The 23554-nt window shown below is 49.1% G+C and overlaps 1 long non-coding RNA gene across 1 annotated transcript; it reads left to right on the top strand.

Annotated features, from left to right (window-relative positions):
• On the top strand, positions 1952-19467 carry LOC110255292. Its single transcript, XR_002336643.1, has 3 exons — positions 1952-3167; positions 12491-12572; positions 18882-19467. It is a non-coding gene; the product is annotated as an uncharacterized LOC110255292 (long non-coding RNA).

Raw genomic sequence — 23554 nt, 5'->3', positions numbered from 1 at the left:
TGGGGTGATTTGGACCCGTCCTCATGGTGGAGGGCTCCTGCTGTGGGCGGGGAGGGCGGGGGGTCACAACCAATGGGAGAGGCGGCGTGGGGACCTCCCCCCACCTTGTCTTTTGTACCCTGAACCGAACCATTTTCTAGCAGCGTTTGCAAATGTCCTCCACGAGCCTCACAGTACAGTCCCACCGTGTAGAATTTCTATGCTTTTATCTACCTGGCAGCAAAAGAATTCTACAGTCATCACTCAGCCACGTGGCACATTAAGAAGGCAAAGGAGAGCACCTGAAGCCACTGTGATCTTTGCTGAACACCATGAAATATGGATGTATTTGTTTCTGTTAAATGATCTAAGAACGATTTTACGGGTGGAAAGTACAACTCTATAATGTACGTGTATAATCCAAGATTACCACCGACTGTCCATGAAAAAAAATCAGGCCGTTACGCCAAGCCTAACTGGTTGTGTCTGTGTTTTTCTGCTGATTTTTGTTAGCTCTGCTCACTTATTTGTTTTATTGTATCACTGTTCACTGGCACATAAAGGGTAGCAGTTGCCAAAGTTTGAAGAAAAATTCAAGAAGCCAATTTCAAATGAATATACCGAGGTCAAGTTGCCTTTGGGACAACTGAATGCTTCTACTGTCCCTGAAAGTGGGTAATAACTGTAGGTTTTTTGTGTTTTGTTTTTTGGCCATGCCTGCAGTGTGCAGCAGTTCCTAGGCCAGGGATTGAACCTGTGCCACAGCAGTGATGACATTGGATCCTTAACCACTAGGCCACTAGGGAACTCCCAATAATGGCAATTATTTTATTTTACCTGTAGAACACCTGACTCTACCTCATGGATTAAAAGTTCAGGGCATAATTGGAGAACCTCCGGCTTAAACAGTCACATTTATTGCTTCTTTAACTGTCAAATAGGACCAGTGGTTTATGTGTATTTCCTGACCTGAGTAATGTGTGAGCTTCGTGGCCTCTGAGGCCTCTGGTCGAAATGACAAGCACTCTCTGTGTGCTGTGCCTCTAGAGATTTGGTCCTTGGGTTCTCTCTACCCCCAACACCTTCTCCCCTCAGTCCACACCGACAAGAAGCCTTCCTGCCAGGCTCGGCTTATAGGCCACTTGCCAAAACCATCACACCGGGAGCTGCAGGATTGCAGAGGCCTCTGCCAGGTCTGTCGCTCGCCCAGAACGTCACAGATGGCTCCAGTGTCTGCCCGAGGACCCAGGGCCAGGGAGCCCACTCCTTCCCACAGGAGAGGTCTCAGCCAGCACTTTTGGTTTTTTATCTTGTCTTCCAAAATCACCTGGCTCTTAACATCCACCCCATTTTTGCCATCAGCCTCCTCCTCCTCGTATTATTGTTACCTGGGCGCTTAGCCACGTCACACAGTGACAAAGGCTCGGGTTTTGGAATCATTCGGGTAAGAATCTGCCCCCAGGTCATAACCACACTCACCGTTAACCAGCTTTGTGACTTTTGCAAGTTACTTAACCTCTCGGAGTGTCAGTTATCACACATGTAAAAAGAGAGTAACCTTAGTGTCTATTTCAGGGATTATTACGAGGCCGAAGGTAATGGAAGGAAACTGCCTGACACAGAGAACGCTGTCAATTTTGTGTAGATATTTTTATTGGCACCACCCTCTCCTACCATACAGAATCTCCGAGGGTGGGGTGTCCTCGCAGACGTCTTTGGGGAGTCTCTCCGTAACAGTCAGCAAAGGGCCCCACGAGGAAGTTAATGACCATATGGCACATAAGCGACTGGGAGCTGAGACAGTTGTATGGACTAGGTCAAGGCATCAGAAGGCTGGCAAGTGTAATGCTGGAGTCCTGCTGTGGCTCCGCAGGTTAAGAACCCGACATGGTGTCTGTGAGGATGTGGGTTTGATTCCTGACCTCACTTGGTGGGTTAAGGATTCCGTGTTGCCAAAAGCTGTGGTGTAGGTTGCAGACATGGCTTGGATCCCGTGTTGCTGTGGCTGTGGTGTAGGCCAGCAGCTATAGCTCCGATTCGACCGCTGGCCTGGGAACGTCCATGTGACATGGCTGCGGCTCTAAAAAGACAAATGTAATGCCAAAGCTCCTCTGAGAAAAATATGCCGAGCGGAACGCTGAGCAGGGACAAGTTGGCACCGAAAGTGGAGTAGCCGTGGGGAAAGGTCGCGCAGAATCAGGCCACGTTCTGGAGGGAGGCGCGAGCAGTCACTGCAGTGGTGCAGTGAAAGCCAGCAGGGCGGTGCCGCGCTGCCCAGCTGACCTAACGCACGTGTATGACAAAGGAAAAGAGTCTTTTCCGCCACACAAATCATTTTGTGAACCTGCAAACATCCAGGAATCTTGTCTTCTCCATCATCGCTTTGTACACAGAGGCGTGACGGCAGGAGGGGCTTCCGGATAGAAGCCGCTCCTGGCTGCAGCCTGGGCCGAGGCCCCTTCCTGCCGTCCCCTTCCTCTCCGCAGGCCTGTAGGCGCTCGTCCGGGAGCAGGAAATGATGGCATGCTCATGCCTCTCTGCAGTTAGCCTTCTAAAGAGGAGAACAGAACAAAACAGGACAGCTGGATGTTTAGGGCTATTCTAAAAACTTCGAAAGACTAGCTATTGATGCAGGCAAGGGATGCAGAGTAGAGGCTGGGGTCACTCGGATTCTCTAGATTGAGGATTTGTGGGAGTTCATCTTGGGCTAGTTTATGTTTATTCTGCACTTCAAATGACTTTGAAGGTTTATTTGGAAATTCCAGCCCTGGAGAGGCGTCGCTTGCAAACCCCAGACTGAACCCTGTCTCCTGGAAAGAGAAGTGTTGAGGCAGAGCCTGGAAGCGCAGGCAGAGGGGACCGGCCACCTGCAGACCACTCGCCCTTGAGGTCGTTGGTGTGCTGGGTGGCGGCCGACCCCTGCCACCCCTGCCCGTGCTGCCTACAAAGGAAATGGCGTGTTTGACCAGTGGAAGGCATCCTTGTGGGTCGGAGGGCACTAGAGCCGGTCACACAGGCGGCCTCCCAACCCCAGGCCGAAGCCGGCAAGTGCTACCAACCTGGGCTCTTTTCCCTTCCCAGAAAATCTCTGCTTAACATTGACCAGCCCGCTGCTGTGTATAAACCGATCCAAGAGGAACCAGTTAACCTGCTACGTGAACAAGATTTCAGCATCAGACTGTGGGCAGGTAAGCAGATCAGGTTAATTGTATCATGTGTCCCTTGGTTCAGGACAGCCTGAGAGGGATTTGGCCTCAGGTGACTAATCCGTTAGTTCATTTACTGTCTATCCTTGGAACTAGTCGAATGGGCTTTTATTATTTCTTTTCTCTCCTTTTTTTCCCCTAAAGTGGAGGCCTCCAGTTGTAAAACTCCCAGTTGACAGATGACACACACCTGATGTTCATGAAAAGTCCAGGCGTCCAGCGTAAACAGTCAGAGTGTGGCCTGTCCCTGGAGGCCCTAGAAACCGTGGTGGCAGCTCAGGGATGGGGCGGGCCTGCAAGTGTGGGCTGGAGTCTCCAAGCTGAATTCGGACCTCTCTCTTTAAACCTCATAGCGACTTCCCTCCAGTGACCCCCTGTACAGAGATGTGCTGTCGAGGCCAAGAGCAGGGAGTGGACTGCAGAGAGAGGGTCTCTGGGTGGCTTTGGGACTCTGCTCCCTACATTGCCCCAGACTGCAGGCCGCAAGGTCCACTCCACCAGCTGACCTGGTGTTTCGGCGAAGGACTGTGGCCTGGCTTTCTAAAGTCCTCTGGCTGCAGAGTGCAGCCTGGTGGGTGCCACTGAGTTCATTTCACAGACCTGGTCTGTGTAACAGAAAAGGGACTGAACGTGGACTGAGGAGTCAGGAGCCACGTTCAAGGCAGATTAATCTAGGCTGTAGAAGCCAGAGAGCGGTGCGGGCTTTCCTGGGAAGGGGCGTGGCGGGGGAGGATGCTGGGGGGGGCGCGGAGTTTGTGGGTGACGGAGATGGTCTGTATGCTTCACACAAGTGTGCACGTGTCAGAATTCCTCGCATGGCACTGAAGATCTAGGCGTTTTATTGAATGTAAAAAGCGCCGTTTTTAAAAGGGCACGTTCAGTTCCTGGCCTCTCTCTCGCTCTCTGTGTAGACGGGCTCTTCGCCTCTCGAGCCTTGCTTTCCTACCTGTAAAACGCTGGGCTGTGCGTGGTCGTGGGTATTAAATGAGACCTCGTGGGTCCAGAGCACTTTGGAAATGATGGCAAGACTCGCACACGGGGACTCCCAGGTTATGTTTGCCATCCATCCGCCCTCTGAGCAGATCACTGAGCTCGTACAAACCTGTGGACGCTGCCTTGCTACTTCCTTGGAGATTAGTGTTTATCTGTCTATTTTAAGGAGACTCTGGAGGTATCAAAACGCTGCAGAAAAGCAAATGGAATATGGCTTTGCCGGGGAGTGGAGAGAGGGCTGGAAGGGAACAGCTGGGGAGAAAGCCGTCAATCCAGCTTGGCAGCAGGGCCAGCCGGATGCCAGGAGGGAGTCGCTAAATGCCTGCGAGAGAGTCGTGACCAGGAAAAGCAGCGAGAGTTAAAAAAAAATCACATCTTGCCAAACAAACTGGGTCACATTCGTGATGGAGTTAGTCACTGAGCAGAGACAGGAAGGCACTTTCAGGGGAAAAAGCAAAATGTTTGGGGGCCATGTGACTCGGCTGGAAGTGGCAAAGGCCACTTGCGCCTCCTGGCCCAGTCTGGTCATGAAGTAGAAGATTCTTCAACGTGTCTTGTTGGTACCGGGGGTTTGAACTTGATCTTTGCTCCTAACAGCAGGCACAAACAACCTTTGCAGTGGAAGCAAGAGCATAGCACACATCTTAAAATGGAAAAGCCGGGCTCCTGACCACGACACAGGCAGAGTCTTTCCACTTGGGAACTTTAAAGTCAGAGCAGAGAACGTATGCCCTTTGGCAGCAAAATCCTATACCAGGAACAAACAACGCTGATAGCAAATTTTAGATTGTTAGCCACTAAAATAAAAGCAGGGCAAGATTGAACAGGAAGAAATAGTCTACAAGAGAAATCTGATGTGTGAAATTTTTATTTTATCCTCATTATAAAAATTTTGGTGCTTTCTGCTAGAGATTTCTGCCAAGAACTGTGATATGCTGAAAAAGAAGAGGAAATGTACTTGAGATGCTGTGACTATAAAAGGCTGTTTAAAGTGACGGGAACCAGTGGGGTCTCCAATGACCAAGGTTATAAAATTAGGATCTTTACCAAATCTGGGTGAAAAGAAAAAAACTGGAGTAAAAGCAACAGTGGCGTCTACCTTAGTATAACTTAGGTTTTCCCACAATATGTGCCTTTTCTTGGGTCGTGTCAGATCTCTTACGTTGTTAATTCCCTGTTCCAAGAGCTGTCCCTCTTGGAACAAGGCGGGGAGCTGGGGAGAGGAGCTGGGTGGCATGGTGAGGAAGCGGGAGTGTCTTTCTTGTGACCTCTGAATCCAGGTGGAAAGAGGGCTCCACCCGACACTGTCACAGGCACGCGGTCCAGTGCTCCAGGTGTGGAGCAAGCCTAGGCAGGAGGAGCCTCCTCCCCACCCAGGTCTCAGTGTCACTGGAAATCTGATGCCTCAAGCCTCCACCTCTGCACTCAGTGCCCGCCTCTTCTAGCTGTACCACTGTCACTTGGCATGTGCAGTCTGAGCCAGGCCTTTGCATCCTAAAGCAGGCTCTGTGTATTTCTTTCACCCTTTTCTTTCAGGTCTTCCAAAATAGTAGAAGATACAGCTTCTCCCCAGTTCAGCTATGGGCTGTGAGTCCCAAGAGAATCCTTCATTTCTCCCTGGCTTTAGGACTTTCTGACTTGGGTTTAAAGCTCAGGTCCATCCCGTTGCTCATTGGCCAGTGGGGAAACCTCTGAGAACACTGATTTTCTTGCCTTGAGGGGAGGCACGGAGTAAGTAAGCAGCCGATGCACAAGCTATCATTAGTTGCTTAACATTTTTGCTGATGGCTTGAATGGGTCTCATTCGTAAGGTAGCCAGTTATCGCTAATGGATAGAGGAGAGCAAGCAAGAGAGACTCATGATCCTCAAAACGGTGTTTTTGTCCCAAGTCACCTTTCCCAGTACTGAACTTGGGGACGTGTCATTTTTATTTTTCTTTTTTTAAACGGTATCTATTTATTTTTTGTCTCTTTGCCTTTTCTAGGGCCGCTCCCGTGGCATATGGAGGTTCCCAGGCTAGGGGTCTAATCGGAACTGTAGCCACCAGCCTACGCCAGAGCCACAGCAACGCGGGATCCAAGCCACATCTGCGACCTACACCACAGCTCACGGCCACACTGGATCCCCAACCCACTGAGCAAAGCCAGGGATCGAACCCGCAACCTCATGGTTCCTAGTCGGATTCGTTTCTGCTGCGCCCCCACAGGAACTCACGGGATGTGTCATTTAATGGCAGCACCTGTGTGTTCCTGTGATCTAAGAAATCTGCGTTAGGTCTTCATTCCTCATTCCCAGCACAAGAGCTTCCGAAGCCCTGGGAATTTCCTGAGTAGTAAGTCTGAGAGGAGCTTCTTGTGTTATTCATAATAAGCCCCTTTCGACCAAACCTGTTTTTTTGTTGCTGCTGTTGTTGTTGTTTGTTTGTTTGTTTTTACAGTAGTGAAGTTACTTTTGTTTGGAGTGGTGGTGGCTTGAGAGCTTCAGGATGGGGGCTGGTTGCCAGAGGAACCAACTCTGTGATTAGATGTTGGAATTTTCAGCCCCACCTTCTGGCCTTTTGGGAGGGGAGAGGGGCTGGAGTCTGAATTAATCACCAAATAGCCAATGATTTGATCAGTTATACTTATGTAATGAAAGTTTCATCAGAACCCCTAAATGATGGAGTTTAGAGAGCTTCTGGGTTGGTGAACACGCTGAGGGTTCTGGGAGGGTGATGTGCCCAGAGGGGACATGGAAGCCCCACCTACCCCTCCCCTGATCCCTTGCCCCAGGCGTCTCTTCCATTTGACTCTTCATTTGTAATTAACTGGTACTAGTAAGTCAAGTATTTCCCTGAGTTCTGACAGATGATTGAATCTGAAGAGGGAGTTGTGGGAACCTCTTCACTTCATAGCTGGTCAGGTAAGAAGTACAGATAGCATCCCCCACACATTTGGTGTCAGAAGTGTGAGCAGAAACCGGTCATAACCTGTGAAGTATGTTCAGGAGTCTGGCCCACAAAGTGCCCCTGTTGGGATTGGGGCAGACAGGGTGATCTGATGTGTTAGGTTCCTTAGTTGCAGGCGATGGAAGGGGACTCTCAGTGTGGAAGACTTGGCTGAAAAGGCACGAAGAGCTGTTGGATGCTGAAGGACCAAGCCTCAGGAAGAAGAGGGTTGGGCCACTAGCAGGAATGAATGGACAGATCCTGTGTCTCCCCCCAGCCCCATCAGAACGTCTCCACTCTCGTGGCTTATGTTACATCATTTTCCCCAAAGCTCAAAACCCGAGCACCCAGAGTCTAAATGGCCTAAACTGGGTTCTCTGTGCCACGATTCTCCAGGAGGAGGGGCAGGGGGAACCTTGACTGAGATGCCCTCAGAACGTCTCAGAATCAGTGAAGAGCAATTCCCTCACGGAAAGTCGGGGCGTTTTTACCCAAAAAAGTGGAAAGGCATGTTTGACAGGCCAAAGAAAGGGATCTCCGGCGTGCCAATTTTAGGCCCCACTGTTTACAAGAAAGGAGTAAGAAAAACAAGGAAATGATTTCACTTTGTCCTTCCCCTGGCTATAATCAGGGCCTCTTCTGGGCAGCACCCTTTCAGAGGCGTTTGACTGCTTGGGAGGCGTTCCAAAGAGTAACTAGGATGGTGAACACCTGGAAAACATGACACATGAGAAACGGGTGAAGAACTGAGGAGGTTGAGCCCAGAGAAGACAAGACTGAGCGGGCATCTAATGGCAGTTCTCAGGTACCCGAAGGTCTGGTATGTAGAAAAAGGAGAATTTTGTATTTAATGGCCATACAAGGAACTGAAACCGGTAAACATTTTAAAGGGGAACAGATTTTGGCTCAGTTGAGTATATATGAGAAAGATCTTTCGAAAAATCAACAGCTGGAAATAAATGAGTTGGCGCAAGGTAGGGAACTTTCCATCCCCGGGAAGCCTCAGTTCTTTAATTAGCAAGAGCTGTGAGCACACACCTCACATCAGGTTACAACACATCATGCCATGGCCCTGCTGCTGAGGACCCTGACCAAGGGCCCTCAAGGGGACAGCGCTCCCTGTTCGGCCGCATCTGCTGCAGATCACGTTTCCATCTGTGGAGCTCTGGGTGTGCACAGTGTGAGCGGTGACGGACAGGGCAGACAGAAAGGCCTCTGCGTAGCCTCTCTCACCACCTGCCCAGGGCCACATGGTGCAGGCAGACCACGTGCGAGTCCTTAATTTAGAGCCTTGCTTCACCCGGGGCCTCTCTTGGGATGCGTCGTATTAACGTGTATCCTTCATGCACCTCTCAGTGTGAACCAGGTCCACATCTTGCTTTATCACTGAACGACATTCCGAAAAAAATATGTGACGTCTTTTGGGCTGTGCCTTCTATCAGAAAGCTACAATATCAGAGTTGGAAAGGATTCTGTGATCAATGAATTTACAAATGCTTGAATATATCCAATAGCACTCTTTTTTTTTTTTTTTTTAAATGGTCACACCTGGGGCGTACATAAGTTCCTAGGCTGGGGATTGATTTCCTTAAAACACTCACAATCTCCTGGGCATCTCTCCAGAGAAAACCATGACTCGAAAATATAGATGTGCTCCAGAGTTCACTGCAGTACTATATACAGTAGCCAAGACATGGAAACAACCTAAATGTCCATCAACAGAGGAGTGGATCAAGAAGATGTGGTACATATACACAATGGAATATTACTCAGCCATTAAAAGGAAATAATGGCATTTGCAGCAACATGGCTGGACCTGGAGATTGTCATGCTAAGTGAAGTCAGTCAAGACAGTGAGATACCAACATCATATGCTATCACTTGTGAAATTAAAAAAAAGGACAGAATGACCTTCTTTGCAGAACAGATACTGACTCACAGACTTTGAAAAACTTATGGTCTCCAAATGAGACAGGTTGGGGGGTGGAGGGGTGCGCTGGGGGTTTGGGATAGAAATGCTGTACAATCGTGTTGTGATGATCGTTGTACAGATATAAATCTAATAAAATTCATTGAGTGACTTAAAATAATTTAAAAAAATAAAAGGGGAAAAAAAAAAAAACCCACCCACAATCTCCTAAAGTAACTTTGGGCAGTTTTGGTTGCTAAAATTCTTTCTTACTTTGGGGTAAAATCTATCCACTATGTGGATATATCTATCAAAGTTTAAAATTCACAAAGCCTTTGACCAGCAATTCCACTTTTAATAATTTATCCTACAGATATAGCCCTCAGGGGCTCAAAGACATGTGTGCAAACATTTTCATTGCAGCAGAGGGCTGTAAACAATTTAAATTTTTAACCAGGGGACTGATTAAACAAGTTATGGAATGTCTGTTCTGTGGACTGTCAGGCAGCTGTCAAACAATTAAACCATCCTCACACACTGACAGGGGACAGTCCGTACACTGGCTTTTCCAGCCCTGGTTATGGTAATGACGGAGAGAAAGGGATTGGCTCAGTAACACTTAGGACATTCATATAATCGAAAAGAAGGACACACATCAATAGAAGGATATCGGCACTTGTGGTGGCCTCTGGGAGAGGAAACTGAGACTGGGTGTCAGGGGTGCAAGGGAGAATTTTATGTATGTATGTGTATGACTATATGTATAGTAGGCATATACATGTGTTTGTATATGTATTTTTTCTTTTGCATTTTTTTTAAATGTATCACGTTAAAAACTTTAAAAATGTGCCTTCAGGCAACAAAAGCAAAGTAAACAAATGGGACTACATTAGACTTAAAAGCTTCTGTGCATCAAAGAAAGTAATCAACAGTGATAAGGCAACCTACAGAATGGGAGAAAAATATTTGCAAATCATGTGTCTGATAACAGATTAATATACAGAATATATAAAGAACTTCTACAAATCAACAGAAGCAACAAAAATTAACTTTTTTAAAAAATTGTGTACGTTATTCATTGATTTGGCTGCACCTTTACCCTCCTTACGGCCTTTGGGGGTAGGCATTTCTGGAAGAGGAGGTCTCGGTCAGAAGAGCAGAATTTGCATTGGTCCCTCTAGGTCCTTCCTGGTGGACCCCTTCCGCTCTGCAGTCTGCCTTTGATGTCACGTAAAAACAAACCAAAAAACAAGCAAAACAAAACCCAAACCGAAGAGACCATTTGCTAAATTGTCCCAAGTCATAATTTTGACAGACTGAGAAAGTTTTTTTTCCTTTGTTTTGGCTGCATCCACGGCATACAGAAGTTCCTCAGGCCAGGGATCAAACCCGGGCCACAGCAGCATCCCAAGCCACTGCAGTGGCAATGCTGGATCCCTAACCCACTGTGCCACAGGAGAACTCCTTGAATAGGTTTTCAGTGGAGACCCAGGAAACACACTGGACTGGTCTCCAGGTCACAGTGCGCATCTGTGAGGGCCGAGGTCATGTGTGGGGTGCCCCTGGGTAGGGTCCTCAGTGACCTGGCAGAGCTGGGAAGGCCTGAGCCGGCCTCCACCCAAGGGTAAGAGAGCAGTAAAACTTCCACTGCGGGGAGAGAGCGCCCCTCCCCACCCCTCCTTGGCTGCATCGGAGGACCAGGTATCCCTGCGGAAATCCTCAGGCTGTGCCAGGGCCCCTGCACAGGGCCCAGGGGATCCCTCTCCTGCAGGGGCTGGGAACGGGAAGTGGCACCTGAGGGGGAGGGAAGAGGGTCCCTGGCAGCCGGGAAAGCACATGTCCCCCCCAGGCCTCCCAGCCAGCCCGCGCCGAGGCCGCGCGTTGGACTCCGCTAACTTTATTTTCCCCTTTTAGGCCGCTCGCCCTGGCCATTGTAACCTAATTTCATCAGGATAAACAAGTTAGGGAAGCAGGAGGAAGAGGCACATAGGAAAATTTCCTTGCAGTCTGGAGCATCAGGGGCCCCCAGGGAATGAAAAAAAGGGGCTTCTCTTCTTGTCCATAGAAAAAGACCTTTTTACTCCAGAAGACTCTGGTGTTGTAAACGCTGGGCCGGGAGAAGGGAGGCGGGAGAGGAAGGTGGAGGGCTTACTGCGGGAAGTGGGCTTTCCGGTCTCTCACTGATCTAGGCGCTGGCAGTGATACTTGACATATTTAACAAGCAAGCCTGACCAATCAGGGCTGTCACCCGCGGTGGGGCCTCCGTGTGCCAGCTCCTGGAGGCCCCCTGCTGGGCCGTATGTTCCCCTTTGGTTGCAGGGTGGTGGGAGGTGTGGGGGACCGAGGGGAGGGGCCGGGCTGTGGCTGTTTACCAACCGGTGTGAAGTGTTTCCACACGAACGCGGGGTGCGGCTGCGGCGTTTCACAGCAAGTGGCATGCGGGCGAGAGCTGCCGTCCTCGTCGCCTCAAACTCCCTGGATGCTGATTCCCAATCGCTCGGCAGCAGAGCCTCACCCAGTTCACGGGCAGAACTGCAGGTGTTTGTTCTCCCCCCGCCCGGGGCAGAGCGGGCAGTGCCCGGATGTCCCCCGGGAGCAGTGGGTGCCTCCTGGCCTGCAGGGGCTCGGGCGGAGGTCTGACATGTGAGGAGCAGGTAGCTCGTGCTCTGCCAGGAGCAGTCTTCCTCTTGTTTTCTCACCCAGGATGCCATGCAGCTGGCACAGGCCGGTGCCTCATCCCATCCGGAAGCCAGGGCTCTTCCTCCGTAAAGAGGAGGGGCCTGGGCTCCCAGCACCACCGACAGATGTCTGCGAGAAGGGCCTCCGCACCTGCCAAGCCACCAGCTTCCTTTCTCATTCTCAAGGGCTCTAGGGAGCTCCAGTATTTGAAAAACGTGCCCTATGCAGTTTCCACCTGCCCTAAGACCAGCTGTCTGGTCCCCTAGAGAGTGAAAAATCAGGCAGCGGAGTTTCAAGGGATGGGAGGCCAGCGGTGGCGGTGAGGCCATGTGCCAGAGGCCGGGGAGCCTCACTTCCCAAGACCGGCCTGGGACAGCGAGCAGGGCGGCTAGATGCCTTGTCCTGAAGGAGGAGGCCATAAAGTCCCCTTTTCATTTTCACAGTCTTCTGGCGAGACTGGACGGGCGCTGCATTTTATTATTCTCATTTCCATGCATATTACTTTTACTTCTAATACCTATATATTGTTTAAAAATTCACATGTTTATGAGGCTTATAAACGTCACAGCCCAGTGCCTCCTGACCTCCAGGTTCCACTCCCAGAGTCAACCGCTGGCTGTGGTTTTGGTTGTACTCCTGGAATTTGCAGCCGTCATACTGAAAAACCTGTTTACAAAGCTGCTTTTCTACTTTGATAATGTGAGAAATCTTCCGCTGACTTCTCACTGGGACGAGGGCTTAGCGTTCGTCCCCGTCCTGCACGCGGGCGTCCACACCTTTCCCTCCCTTCCCCACAGATTCCCTTCCAGCTTCGATGCCGCCTGTCGGAAGATACACCATCATTTACGTGTCACTACAAAAGAAACGACATGCTTCCAGGTAAACTACGAAACGGTACTTCCTTATCACACTGACGGCAAGAGGCAGCCCGACTTTCAGGATGTTAAAATGTGAGAGGAGCGTGCATGTTGGAATATTATAAATGATGGGCCATCCCAGTTGGGATGAAATCACGGATCTGTATTTGCATCATTTGGCCGTGCGCATGGTGCACTGTAATTACGTTTTTGCCCTTGAATGTCTCCTCCTCCCCCTGCCCCCCCAACCCTGGACTTGATCCTGTTTTAATTGTGTGGTTCTTTGGGTGTTTATGAGTGACTCGCCTCAGACTCTCCTCAACAGGAGAACATGTTGGGATCTCAGTTGCGTCTCCCTCTGGGGACATCTTTCTGGATGGTCCTGCTCGGAGCTTCCCTTCAGCATCACCCTGGGTACCCTCTTTCCTTCTCTCCTTCTTTGGAATCCCTGTTTCCTGGCACTCTTATCTCCTTTCTTGTGTAATTATTTTTTTTCTTTTTATGGCTGCGCCTGTGGCATATGGAGGGTGCCAGGCCAGGGGTCCAATCAGAGCTGCAGCTGCCGGCCTACGCCAGAGCCACAGCAACACAGGATCCGAGCCATATCTGTGACCTACACCACAGCTCACAGCAACGCCGGATCCTTAACCCACTGAGTGAGGCCAGGGATCCAACCCAAAACTTCATGGTTCCTAGTCGAACTCATTTCCACTGTGCCACAATGGGAACTCCGGTAATTCTTTGTTTTGTTGGAGCACATGCCCCAGTAGATTCCTGAGAGAGGGTTCATGGCAGGTAGATGTTTGGGCACCTTGTAAGTGTCTTCATTGTACTGTTGTACTTGACAGCTTGTCTGGACATAGAGCTCGACTTTGGAATTAATTTTGCTTCGTGTTAGAGGCTTCCCGCCAATGTCCGGTGATTTACTGCTCACAGTAAGGTGAGGTGTGGGAAGCTTGTTGGGATTCTGCAGCTATCTGGAGGTTTCCCAAGGGGACCGTACTAGGTCAGTCTCTGCAAGTCTTTCCTCTTGGACTCGTTGCTCCTCTAGAGATGGATCATCTGATCTTCTGTCTAGGGGGTAGAAGCCTCACTGCCAGCATCCTGGGAGCCAAGACTAGGGAGGAGACTGCAGGCTGTTACAATCCAAAATGCAGACCGTCATTTAATCCCATTTCAGCAGTGGGTCACCTACCTGCCAGCTCCCCATTGCGTCTGCTGTCCGGATGATCTGGTTCACCCTTTTCTCCCAGGGCTGGGCAGGGCATGGCCTGGCTGCGCAGGCGTTGGGGAGAAATGTGAGGCACCTCCTTGTTCCCTGCACACACTTTCAGCACATTTGTTTTCAGCGCACCTGCACCCATGCTCTGTACGGAGGGGGCCAATTTCTCTTTCTTTCTAGGGTTCTGTGGAAGCTGGTTTGCTTCTTCCAGGCTTCCCTCCCTGTGAAAGTATCTTCTCTGCTAAACTAATGACCTCTCATTCATCGACTTCTAAAATTTCTAGGATATTGTTGACCTTTTGGTCTGCTGTTGTCTGCAGTCCTGTTCCCTCTGTGTCTTTATGGGTCTAGACAAGGTGTGCTGGCAAGTCGCCCGTCAGGAAAGGGGGCGCCCTGACGTGAAGAGTCTAGTTTCGGTGATGTGAACGCTGCTGCTGTGGCTGTTTCAAGCAAGCAAAAGACGTCACTGAACGTGCAGACGTGAAGAAGTGTGGAGTAGCACTCGTTATGTACTGTTTTCAGCACAATCGATAGAGTAGAAATCAACACTAGCTATAAATAACCTCAGGAGAATGTATAGTTGTAAAATTACTATGAAGTGATAAGTTTTGAGAATTTATTAGCTTTGTCTTTGATGGAATTTTAAAAATGGTAAGCTTGTATAATTTAGTTTTAAAAATAGCTGTACGTGGGAGTTCCCATTGTGGCTCAGTGGTTAACGAATCCGACTAGGAACCATGAAGTTGCAGGTTCGGTCCCTGGCCTTGCTCAGTGGGTTAAGGATCTGGCGTTGCTGTGAGCTATGGTGTAGGTCGGTGGCTACAGCTCTGATTCGACCCCTAGCCTGGGAACCTCCATATGCCACGGGAAGCGGCCCTAGAAAAGGCAAAAAGACAAAAAAAAAAAAAAATTGTCATATGTAACAACTGGTTCAAAAAAAATTCCTGAAAATTGAACAGTCAGTTCTCACAAGCCTGTGTCAGCTGGCCCTGGCATACCACTGGGTTAATGCCTTTTTAATGGTTTACTTGTCATTTCAGTATATTATTGAAAAACTGATTTTCAAATGAAAACACTAATTTGAAAAGATACATGCGCCCCAGTGTTCATAGCAGCACTGTTTACAAAACCAAGAACAACCCAAGTCCCATCAACAGGTGATTGTATTAAGAAGCTGTTGAATACATACACAATAAACTATTACTCAACCATAAAAAAGAAGGAAATAATGCCATTTGCAGCAACATGGATGGGCCTAGAGAATACCATGCTTGGTGAAATAAATTAGAGAAAGACAAATACTACATGACATCACTTATACGTGGAATGGAAAAAATAATACAAGTGAATATATGTGCAAAACAGAAACAGACTGGCAGATATGGAAAATAGAGAGGCACTAGTGGTTACCAAAGGGGAGAGGGAAGGGGGAGGGACAAAGAGATGAGCAGATACAGACTACTCTGTATCAATAGATAAGGAGCAGGGAAGTACTGGAGAGCACAGGGAGTTACACCTGTCATCTTATAATAACATATAATGCAACCTGTAATCCACAGAAATCCTGAGTCCCTTTGCTGTACACCGGAAACTAATGCAATATAGTAAACCAAGTATACTTCAGTTAAAAAAAAAACAACTATAGTAGTTCCTGTCGTGGCTCAGTGGGTTAAGAACACTACATAGTGTCTCTGAGGGTGTGGAGTTGATCCCTGGCCTCGCTCAGTGGGTTGAGGATCCAGTGTTGCCAGGAACTGCGGCATAGATCACAGGTAGGCTTGGATCTGGCGTTGCTGTGGCCGTGTCGTAGGCCGGCAATGCAGTTCCATTCAACCCCTGGCCTGGGAACTTACGTATGCCACAGGTTCTGCCATAAAGAGGAAAAAAAAAAGAAAAAAGAAAACCACAACTGTTTTGCAACTTGCTGCTCTAATAGCATACAGTTCTCTTTCCTCATCTATTGGGGGTTCCCCCTCATTTTTATTGAGATAAAATCGACAAGTAACTCATAGAGTTATATAACTGTTTTGTTGACACAGGGGTTAACTCATCCCAAATTCACATTAGCGAACTGTAACTCTCAAACTGCGGTCTAGGAAGGATGCGCCTCGGTGGAGGGAATGGTGCTGGACTTGTGGAGTAAACAGAAGGCTTCCACTAAATGAGGAGCGAGTCGGTAGTCAGTACAGGTGGTTCTCAGGAAAGGGATGCCAACAAACACCACTGGGCATGGGGTCTCTTAGGACAAGGCAGTGACTGGGCCAAACTTTCTGTTTTGATTTAATCTCAGTTTTTAAAAAGACCATTTAGTGTATCTGTGTTTCTCAGCAGTTCTCTGAAGTAGTGCCAACCAGCCTCTCACTCCTGGCACACATGACACATGACCATGCAGGGTCCACGTAATAGCGTCAAGTGGCTGCCCAGAGCCTTTCATTAGCTCCGCTCAAAGCATGTTCCCCAAAAGCGCCTCATTAAGTCTCACTGCACCCAGTGTGGGAGCCGAAGGGGAATATCATTAGCCCCATTTTACAGAAGGAAAAAACAGAGGCCTTCAAGCAAATCAGCAGTAGCTGAGACTGGCTTGTCAGCCTGCAGATCTACCATGCTGTCGTTTCGTGATGATAGGATCTAGGCACTGATTCATATTTTCTGCCTCTACCTACTCAAGTAAGTTTTTTTTTTTTTTTTTTTTTTTTTTATCTGAAATACCAGTAAGTCCTTTTAAGTCCTAAGTTGTGTGATTCTGATTTTGACCTTTATTGACCCTCTCACACCCTCACATGTCCATAGGCGCTCATAGTATTTTGTGTGCGTTATTTAACATAGCTTCAGTCTGGCTGTAGGAATAGGAGAGTGTAAAAAGAGCAGAAGGCTGCACCATTTGGGAAACAAGCAGAAGACCGGATGCTGCGGTTTGGTCTCCATCTTGTGCCGATCACAAAGCATTAACAGTTGCCAAAATAGGCCAGGGGCTTTCTGAGGATTTACTACGTGCCACATATGGAATCGAGTACTTTATATGCATTGCCTCATTTAAATTATTTTAATCTTCACAGTAACCATTTGTGGTTGGTGTTAATACTACCCCTATTTTATAGACGAGGAAGGTGAAGCTTATAGAGTTGAAGGAAACACAGCTGGCCTCTTGGCTGCAGTGATTGGTGTGGAGATGGACCTGCCACCCAACAGTGGCCTACACAGGATATTCTGGGCTGGACCCCGCAGCAGAACCCTTCCTCCTCTGGTCACAGAATCATCATTTGACTGTGGGCCAGTAAGGTGGGCCCCCATGTCCACTGCTGTGTGAAGAAAGCTCTCTGTGGGAAGAGAGAATGAAATCCACACACAGAAAAGCAGAGTTGAGGATGGGGAGAAAGAATTCCAATGGAATTCAAGTCCCTGCCTCCCTCATCTAAGCTACTTTGAGTTCAGCTTTTGTCCCTTGCGTCCTGGGAGAGCCCTGACCAGTGCGGTGTTGAGGCACCTGCTGTCCCCCTGCCAGAGGCGACCGTAGTTGCAGGGAGAGGAGGAGAGCCTGCTGTGTGGCCCTGGGACTTAACCCAAGGGGTTTATTGTGCTTTCCCCGCAGCACAGCCGTTCCACTTCTAGACACACCGTGTATCTCATTCGTAAGATTCTTCTCTATCTTTTGGCTCGAGACTCCTGATGCACATGTGGTGTACTGCGGTAACGTAGCCAGCTTAGAGTCCATGTGACGCCTCCGTCTTCTGACTCCAAGAGGCAGGAGAAAAGCTGTGGTGCTGACAATACAAAAGCAGAGTGATGACACTGCGGGCTCCCTTCTGAGGCCTGCAGGATTTCACAAGCCGGAATTTTTTTTTTTTTTTTTTTTTAATAGGGTAGGGGTTGGGGGAACATCATAGAGTTGTCAGCTTTTTATTTTGCTCATCAGGGTTAGTGGTCTTAAATTTATCCTTCTCAAGTTTTCACTCATTCATTCATTTGTTTATTAACAAGTCTAGTGGATACCCTGCTGCAAGCCCTGAGGGTATAAAGCACCCTTACCAGTCAAGTCACTAGGTGCCTATGCAGGGCACACTGATTCTCCTTCCTAAAAAGCCACTCTTCACTTGATGCCTGTCATCTCCTTCCAGAATGCAGGGAAGAGGGTAAGGAAATTGTCAGTTGTTCTCGTTGGCAATAATTTAAAAAGTGAGCTGGAAGCCAGGAAGAGGCGGTGAAGGAGAAGCCAGTCTCTCGAGGCTGATGCAGTGCGGCCTCGGGGCAGGTGTGGGTACTGGGCCAGCAAAGGGCACAGCTGCCCTGCAAGGCTGCAGCCTGGAGCTAAGGGAGGCCAGTGGCCAAGTGGCCTCTGTGCTCTGACTTGGAAATGGAGTAGGTAAGGGTGAGGCTGAGGCTTCAGAACCCTGACGCTAAGCCCCGACGGGCTGCGGGCATTCTCACCTCCGTGGAAGCAAGAGCAAACGACATCTGGCCAAGTTGTGCCTTTAGGATTTTGGCCAGAGCCACACTCAGCAAATCAGTGAGAGAGGCCCTCTCTTCGCACAGAGGACCAGACATGGAAGAGCCTTCGTGGTGTATCTAGTAGCTGCATCTAACTAAGCTAAATACATTTATAAGAACCTCCGTAGAATTGCGGGCCAGGAAATCTGAAAGAGTTTCTAGTAAGCAGAGTAATGAGATGGAAATTAGTTGTACAGAACCCATTCCAATTTAATGCGTCCTTTACAAGCTCTCTCTGTGCTGCATTGTCTCTTATTTCAATGAAAGTAAAAATGAGCTGTTAGAGCTTTGGTAGATTCCCTTTTGACCACGGGCCCCCAGCTTTACTTCTCAGGCAGCTTTAAGTCCCCAAGTCCCCATTTGTCTTGCGGAGGCGACTTCAGAGCTGTAGTCCTTTGAACGGGGAGGGGGGTAGGTAGGCCGCTTGCAAGAAGACCTCCGTGATACCTGCCTCCTGGCGTCCGCACTCCGGCACAGTCCCTCCCGAACTGTCAGAGCTGGTCCGTGTGGCCGGCAGGGTACGGCAGGAGGGACTGCGGTTTATTTCCAAGGTTGGTTTTAAAGACACTGCAGCTTCCCTGTCGAGGGCTTTCTCTCTGACTCTCTCTTGAATCACTCATTCAGGAAGCCAGCTGTCATGTCACAAGGACGCATGGTGACACGAGGCAGGGAACAGAGGCCGTCGCTAACAGCCATTGAGGGGAGTGGGTCCCGGAGCCTTGAATGGCTGCGTCAGAGCTGCCCGGTGAGCTGCCCCCCAGATCCCGACCCTCAGAAATGGAGACCACACGCACCTGCCGTCTGATGCTGCTGAGTCTGGGCGTGAATTGATGCGTAGCAATAGGTAGTTAATACAAGCCGGGAGCGGCGTTTAGGCCCCACCACCCGGACTCTCTCAAGGAGCCCTTCCTGACTCCCGCAGGGGGAGTTGTCCGGGCCCCTGGTTCTAGGGGTGGAGGCACCCTCACTTCTTTTGCTCTCAGTGTTACACCTGTGATACCCCTGGTTGTTTAGATGAAGGGATGGGAGACACAGAATCTACAGGATGACACAGATGGCTCTGTTTGTCCTTGTCCCAACTGGGTAGAGTGCGGAAAGCGTTTTTGTGCATGTAGGCTTTAGAAATGGGTATGTGGGAGTTCTCGTCGTGGCACAGTGGTTAACGAATCCAACTAGGAACCATGAGGTTGCGGGTTCGATCCCTGGCCTTGCTCAGTGGGTTAAGGATCTGGCGTTGCTGCGGCTGTGGCCTACGCTGGCAGCTACAGCTCGGAAACTGAGTTGCCATGGCTGTGGTGTAGGCCGGCAACTGTAGCTCCGATTAGACCCCTAGCCCAGGAATCTCCACATGCCATGGGTGCAGCCCTAAAAAGCAAAAAATAAAAATAAAAAATAAAAAAGTAAGACCATTGGAGTTAGCTGGTGGCTCATGGGTTAAGGATGTGGTATTGTGACTGCTGTGGTTTCTGCTGTGGTACAGGGTTCCATCCCTGGCCTGGAAACTTACGCATGCTGCAGGTGCAGCCAGTCAAAAATAAAAAATGCAAGACCATTAAACACCCATAATTCCACTATGAAGATATAAATGCTGCTCATAACTTGAGTATTTTTATAACTCTTTTTATCTCTCTATATATTTTATACAAATGGGTAGTATAAGTGCTCTTTTGTGACTTATCTTTTCATTAAATGTATTATGAACCTGTGTTTATGTCATTAACTTATTAAGTCATCTACAGTATAATTTAAAATGATTGCAATAGCACTCCATGATACAAATGTCGTAATTTTTTAAGCCAGTTCTTTTTGTTGGACATAAATTTGTTTCAATTTTTGCTTTTATGCGAAATGCTGTAACCAATGTTTGTAGCTAAGTATTTGTACCTCTCCTTGACTTTTTAAAATTATTAAAGTAGAATAGTTAGCTTAAAGCATATATACATGTTTGACCTTTTCCTACCTACTGCCACATCGCCTTGCAAAGAATCCATGGGTCTAACTCTTCATACCTTTGTCGGCACTGCGTAATTATTTGTATCTTTCTGGCCTGGTGTCTGAATGGGAAACACAAGGATTTGGGAGCAGTCTAGCTTACGTTCAGAAGTTGGCAGCAGCTTCATGTGTGAGCAAGCGCCGCTCCTGCCCAACACCTGGTTGAGGGTGAAGGAAATGAAGCCATGAGTTGACTCTGTCCTGCCCCAACTTTTCTGTATGTGTTCAGCTTGTAAAAAGCATGGCCAGACATACAGTATTCAAATGCTTTGGTCCGGTAATTATACTTTCTGGACTTTAGCCTAAAGAAAAGTCCCACTGAAAGGAAAAAGGGTCCATACTTGAAAAAAGGACACTGCAGCATTACCTAGAGTCGGGAAACACAGTAAGCAGCTCGGCGGAGGAGAAATGGATGAAGACGCTGGGGCACATCTCCTGGAGGGAGTGCTCGGCCATTGTCACGTTAGTCATGACCGCGCTCCTGTAGAAACATGATGTTCATGATAGAATGGTAAGTGCGAACGAAGGATCTACATTTTTAGCATTTAAAACGATATCCTAGTTAAGTCCACACAGGTGAAGATTGGAGGAAAGCGAAGACACTGAAAACAGTTGTGAGAGAGGGTGACACCCCATGTTTGGAATTTGTCTTTCAAGTCGTCGTTGTGTGGTTATAGTGAAAAGTAGCAAGTCTGAAAGAAGTTCCCGTCCAGAGGCCAGGGAACGTGCTAGAGGGACCATCACGCGAAGTGCGGGAGTTGCTGAATGTTGGAGAGAGCGAGGCCCGGCAAACGGAGCTCGGCTGGCAGCCAGGCCCCACTTCATACCACAAGTATGAGTCCAGACACGTTCTTTAACTTCCTGCACTTAGTTTACGGAGATGTAAAAGTGGATGAATGATGCCTTCTGGTGCCGTGGCTGGGGGAGGGGAGGAGGCCTCTCTCCTGGGAGGCAGGTCTGGGCAGGTGCCTGACGGGTGGCGATTATCAAAAGCGATGCTGCTCTTTTTCTGTATCCACCTTTCATAATTATTGATACTACAATAGAGAGAAGGAAGTGCAGCCAAGAGGAACTATTTGCAACTCTATTTCTGGCAAATGTACAGCACACAATTCTGTCCAGGACAGACGGGAGTGACTGAAGACTCTTTTCTCAGCTGGATGGTTATGGAGCCAATTTAGCTGCGTCTCTACTGCCTCACTGTTACGTGATTTATCTGGACACTTGGATTGATGGTGACACAGCATAAAAACTATCACAAAGCTGCCAATCTTTTGCCGCCCGAGTAAGTGGCTCATGACTAGGTGATGGCCAGAAAAAAATTTCAGAAAATCTTACATAATATCTATTCCTGTGTTATTTTTAAAAATAGGCTCTGTCGTCTAATCTGAGGGGACAGAACCTTAGAGCTGGCTCTCGTTACCTCGGTGGTTTGAAGTCAGCCAGGGGAGAGCAAGCAGCACTGCATTTTGCTCTCTTTGATGTCAAGTCCGTTTACCGGTCACAGTTGGATTTGCAGAATCTCCAGCACCAGGGAAAACTCAAAGCGGAGCGAGAACGGCCCGACTTACACTCGGCAGAGGCTAAGTGGCCACCTGATGCCGTGAAACTTGTGACCCGAAAAGGTCCATCCGTCTCCCTGAGAGATGGCCAGAAAGCCGGCGACAGCTCCTCAACTACACCCACCCCTTCAGTAGGGAGAAAGCCAGCACCTTGTTTGTACGGAGTCCTTTCCGACGAATTCCTTGTCATCTGGAGAACCTTTTTTCTTTTTCCTCTTCAAAAATCTCTAAGCAGTAACAGCGGCTCAAGTAACTGGAGTTATTTCAGCCTTAAAATGCAGGCTTTGTGGACCTCTTATGCAGACAGATGCAATTTCAAAGGAGGCTTCTTTCGCTGGGTACTCAGTGTGACACAGGGATTTGGGGTGTTAATCTTCGCTGTTTCAGTCGTGGGGAAAAGGAAAGAAGAGCTACTTTTTCAAACTACTCTTCCCTGCAGGCGTCTCTCTCCTTTTGTGCCCTGGAATTATGGAGCCAGGAAGCCTGGCGTGGTGATCCCCCGAGCCCCTTGAGGCGGGCCAGGCTCTCCTTAAAACCTCTGAAAGAGATGGCTGTGGATCAGAGTTTTCAAGATCCCAGGATAGACATTCTGCAGCCTCCCTTGTTAGCTGGTGTCGCTGCTTAACCAGCTTTCATCTGCATAACTTTTTTTTCCTTTTAAATCACACCAACAATAGTGGCAAATTTAAAATTGCAAAAATCCACGCAGACACGCGCCACTTCCATAAACCTCCTGCAGCCATGTTGCTACAGTTTGCATTTCCTGCAGAGAGAGCTGGCGTTTAGGAGACAGAGTTCTATAAAAATATGGGGTATTTTGGGGGGAGTTACAAGTAAGAATCAGCCTATTCCTCCTGGGGCAGGGGCTGCTCCACCAAGGGTCCTGCCCCCAGATGCCCCGCGAGGAAGCAGCCCCAGCCTCTTGCCACGTGTGTCCGCAGCCACCAGAGGACACATTTGTCCCCGTGCTCTCTCTGCTGGGGACCTGGCCCCCAGTGGCTGCGAGACTCTCTTGGATTAAGGGTTAGCACACTACAGACCAGGGCTCAAATCTGGCCCATTGCCTGTTTCTGTATAGCCCGTGAGCTAAGATATATTTTTTTAACCTATGAAGTGTTTGAAAAAATTCAAAGGAATACTATTTCGTGACGTGTGAAAATCATGCGGAATGCAAATTTAAGTGCCGCAAGTAGCTTTATTGGAGCCCAGCCTCGCTCATTCACGTAGGTCTTGATTGTGACTTTGGTGGCTGCTGTCACACTAACGTGGCCGCATTGACGAGTGGGGACTGCGCCGCGTACGCCGCCTGGCCAGCACATCCCACGGTGTTCGTCTGGCCTCTGCCTCGGAGCCTCCTGGCGCTTCGGAATCCCTCTCCTGGCCTTCCCCCCAGGGAGGGCCGGCCGCTGTCCTCGCGCCCTGCTCCCGGGGCCGCACAGCCAAGGTCACCTTTGGGGGCCGAGGGAGGTGGGACAGGGCAGGAGGAGGGAGGGTCTGCCCAGCTGTCCGTGGGGACCTTTAGACCATGAGATAGTCAGGACTTGCGGTTTTTCAGCTGTGGGGTCTAATCCTCACTCTAAAGAATGAGACCCGGCAGGGCGAGGGAGGCGGGAGCCGAGGCCAAGGCCTCTGCTTTGGCTGCTCAGAGCCATGTGTGGAGCTGGGGAGACAGACGGGAGGGAAAGGTTTGGGCAGGGAAGACTCCACGTGGCAGGAGCGGTTTGTGATTGGTTGAGAGGACAA

This window comes from Sus scrofa, chromosome 11 (assembly GCF_000003025.6).
Source record: "Sus scrofa isolate TJ Tabasco breed Duroc chromosome 11, Sscrofa11.1, whole genome shotgun sequence".
NCBI lineage: Eukaryota > Metazoa > Chordata > Mammalia > Artiodactyla > Suidae > Sus > Sus scrofa.
This window is presented reverse-complemented; position numbering and strand designations above follow the sequence as displayed.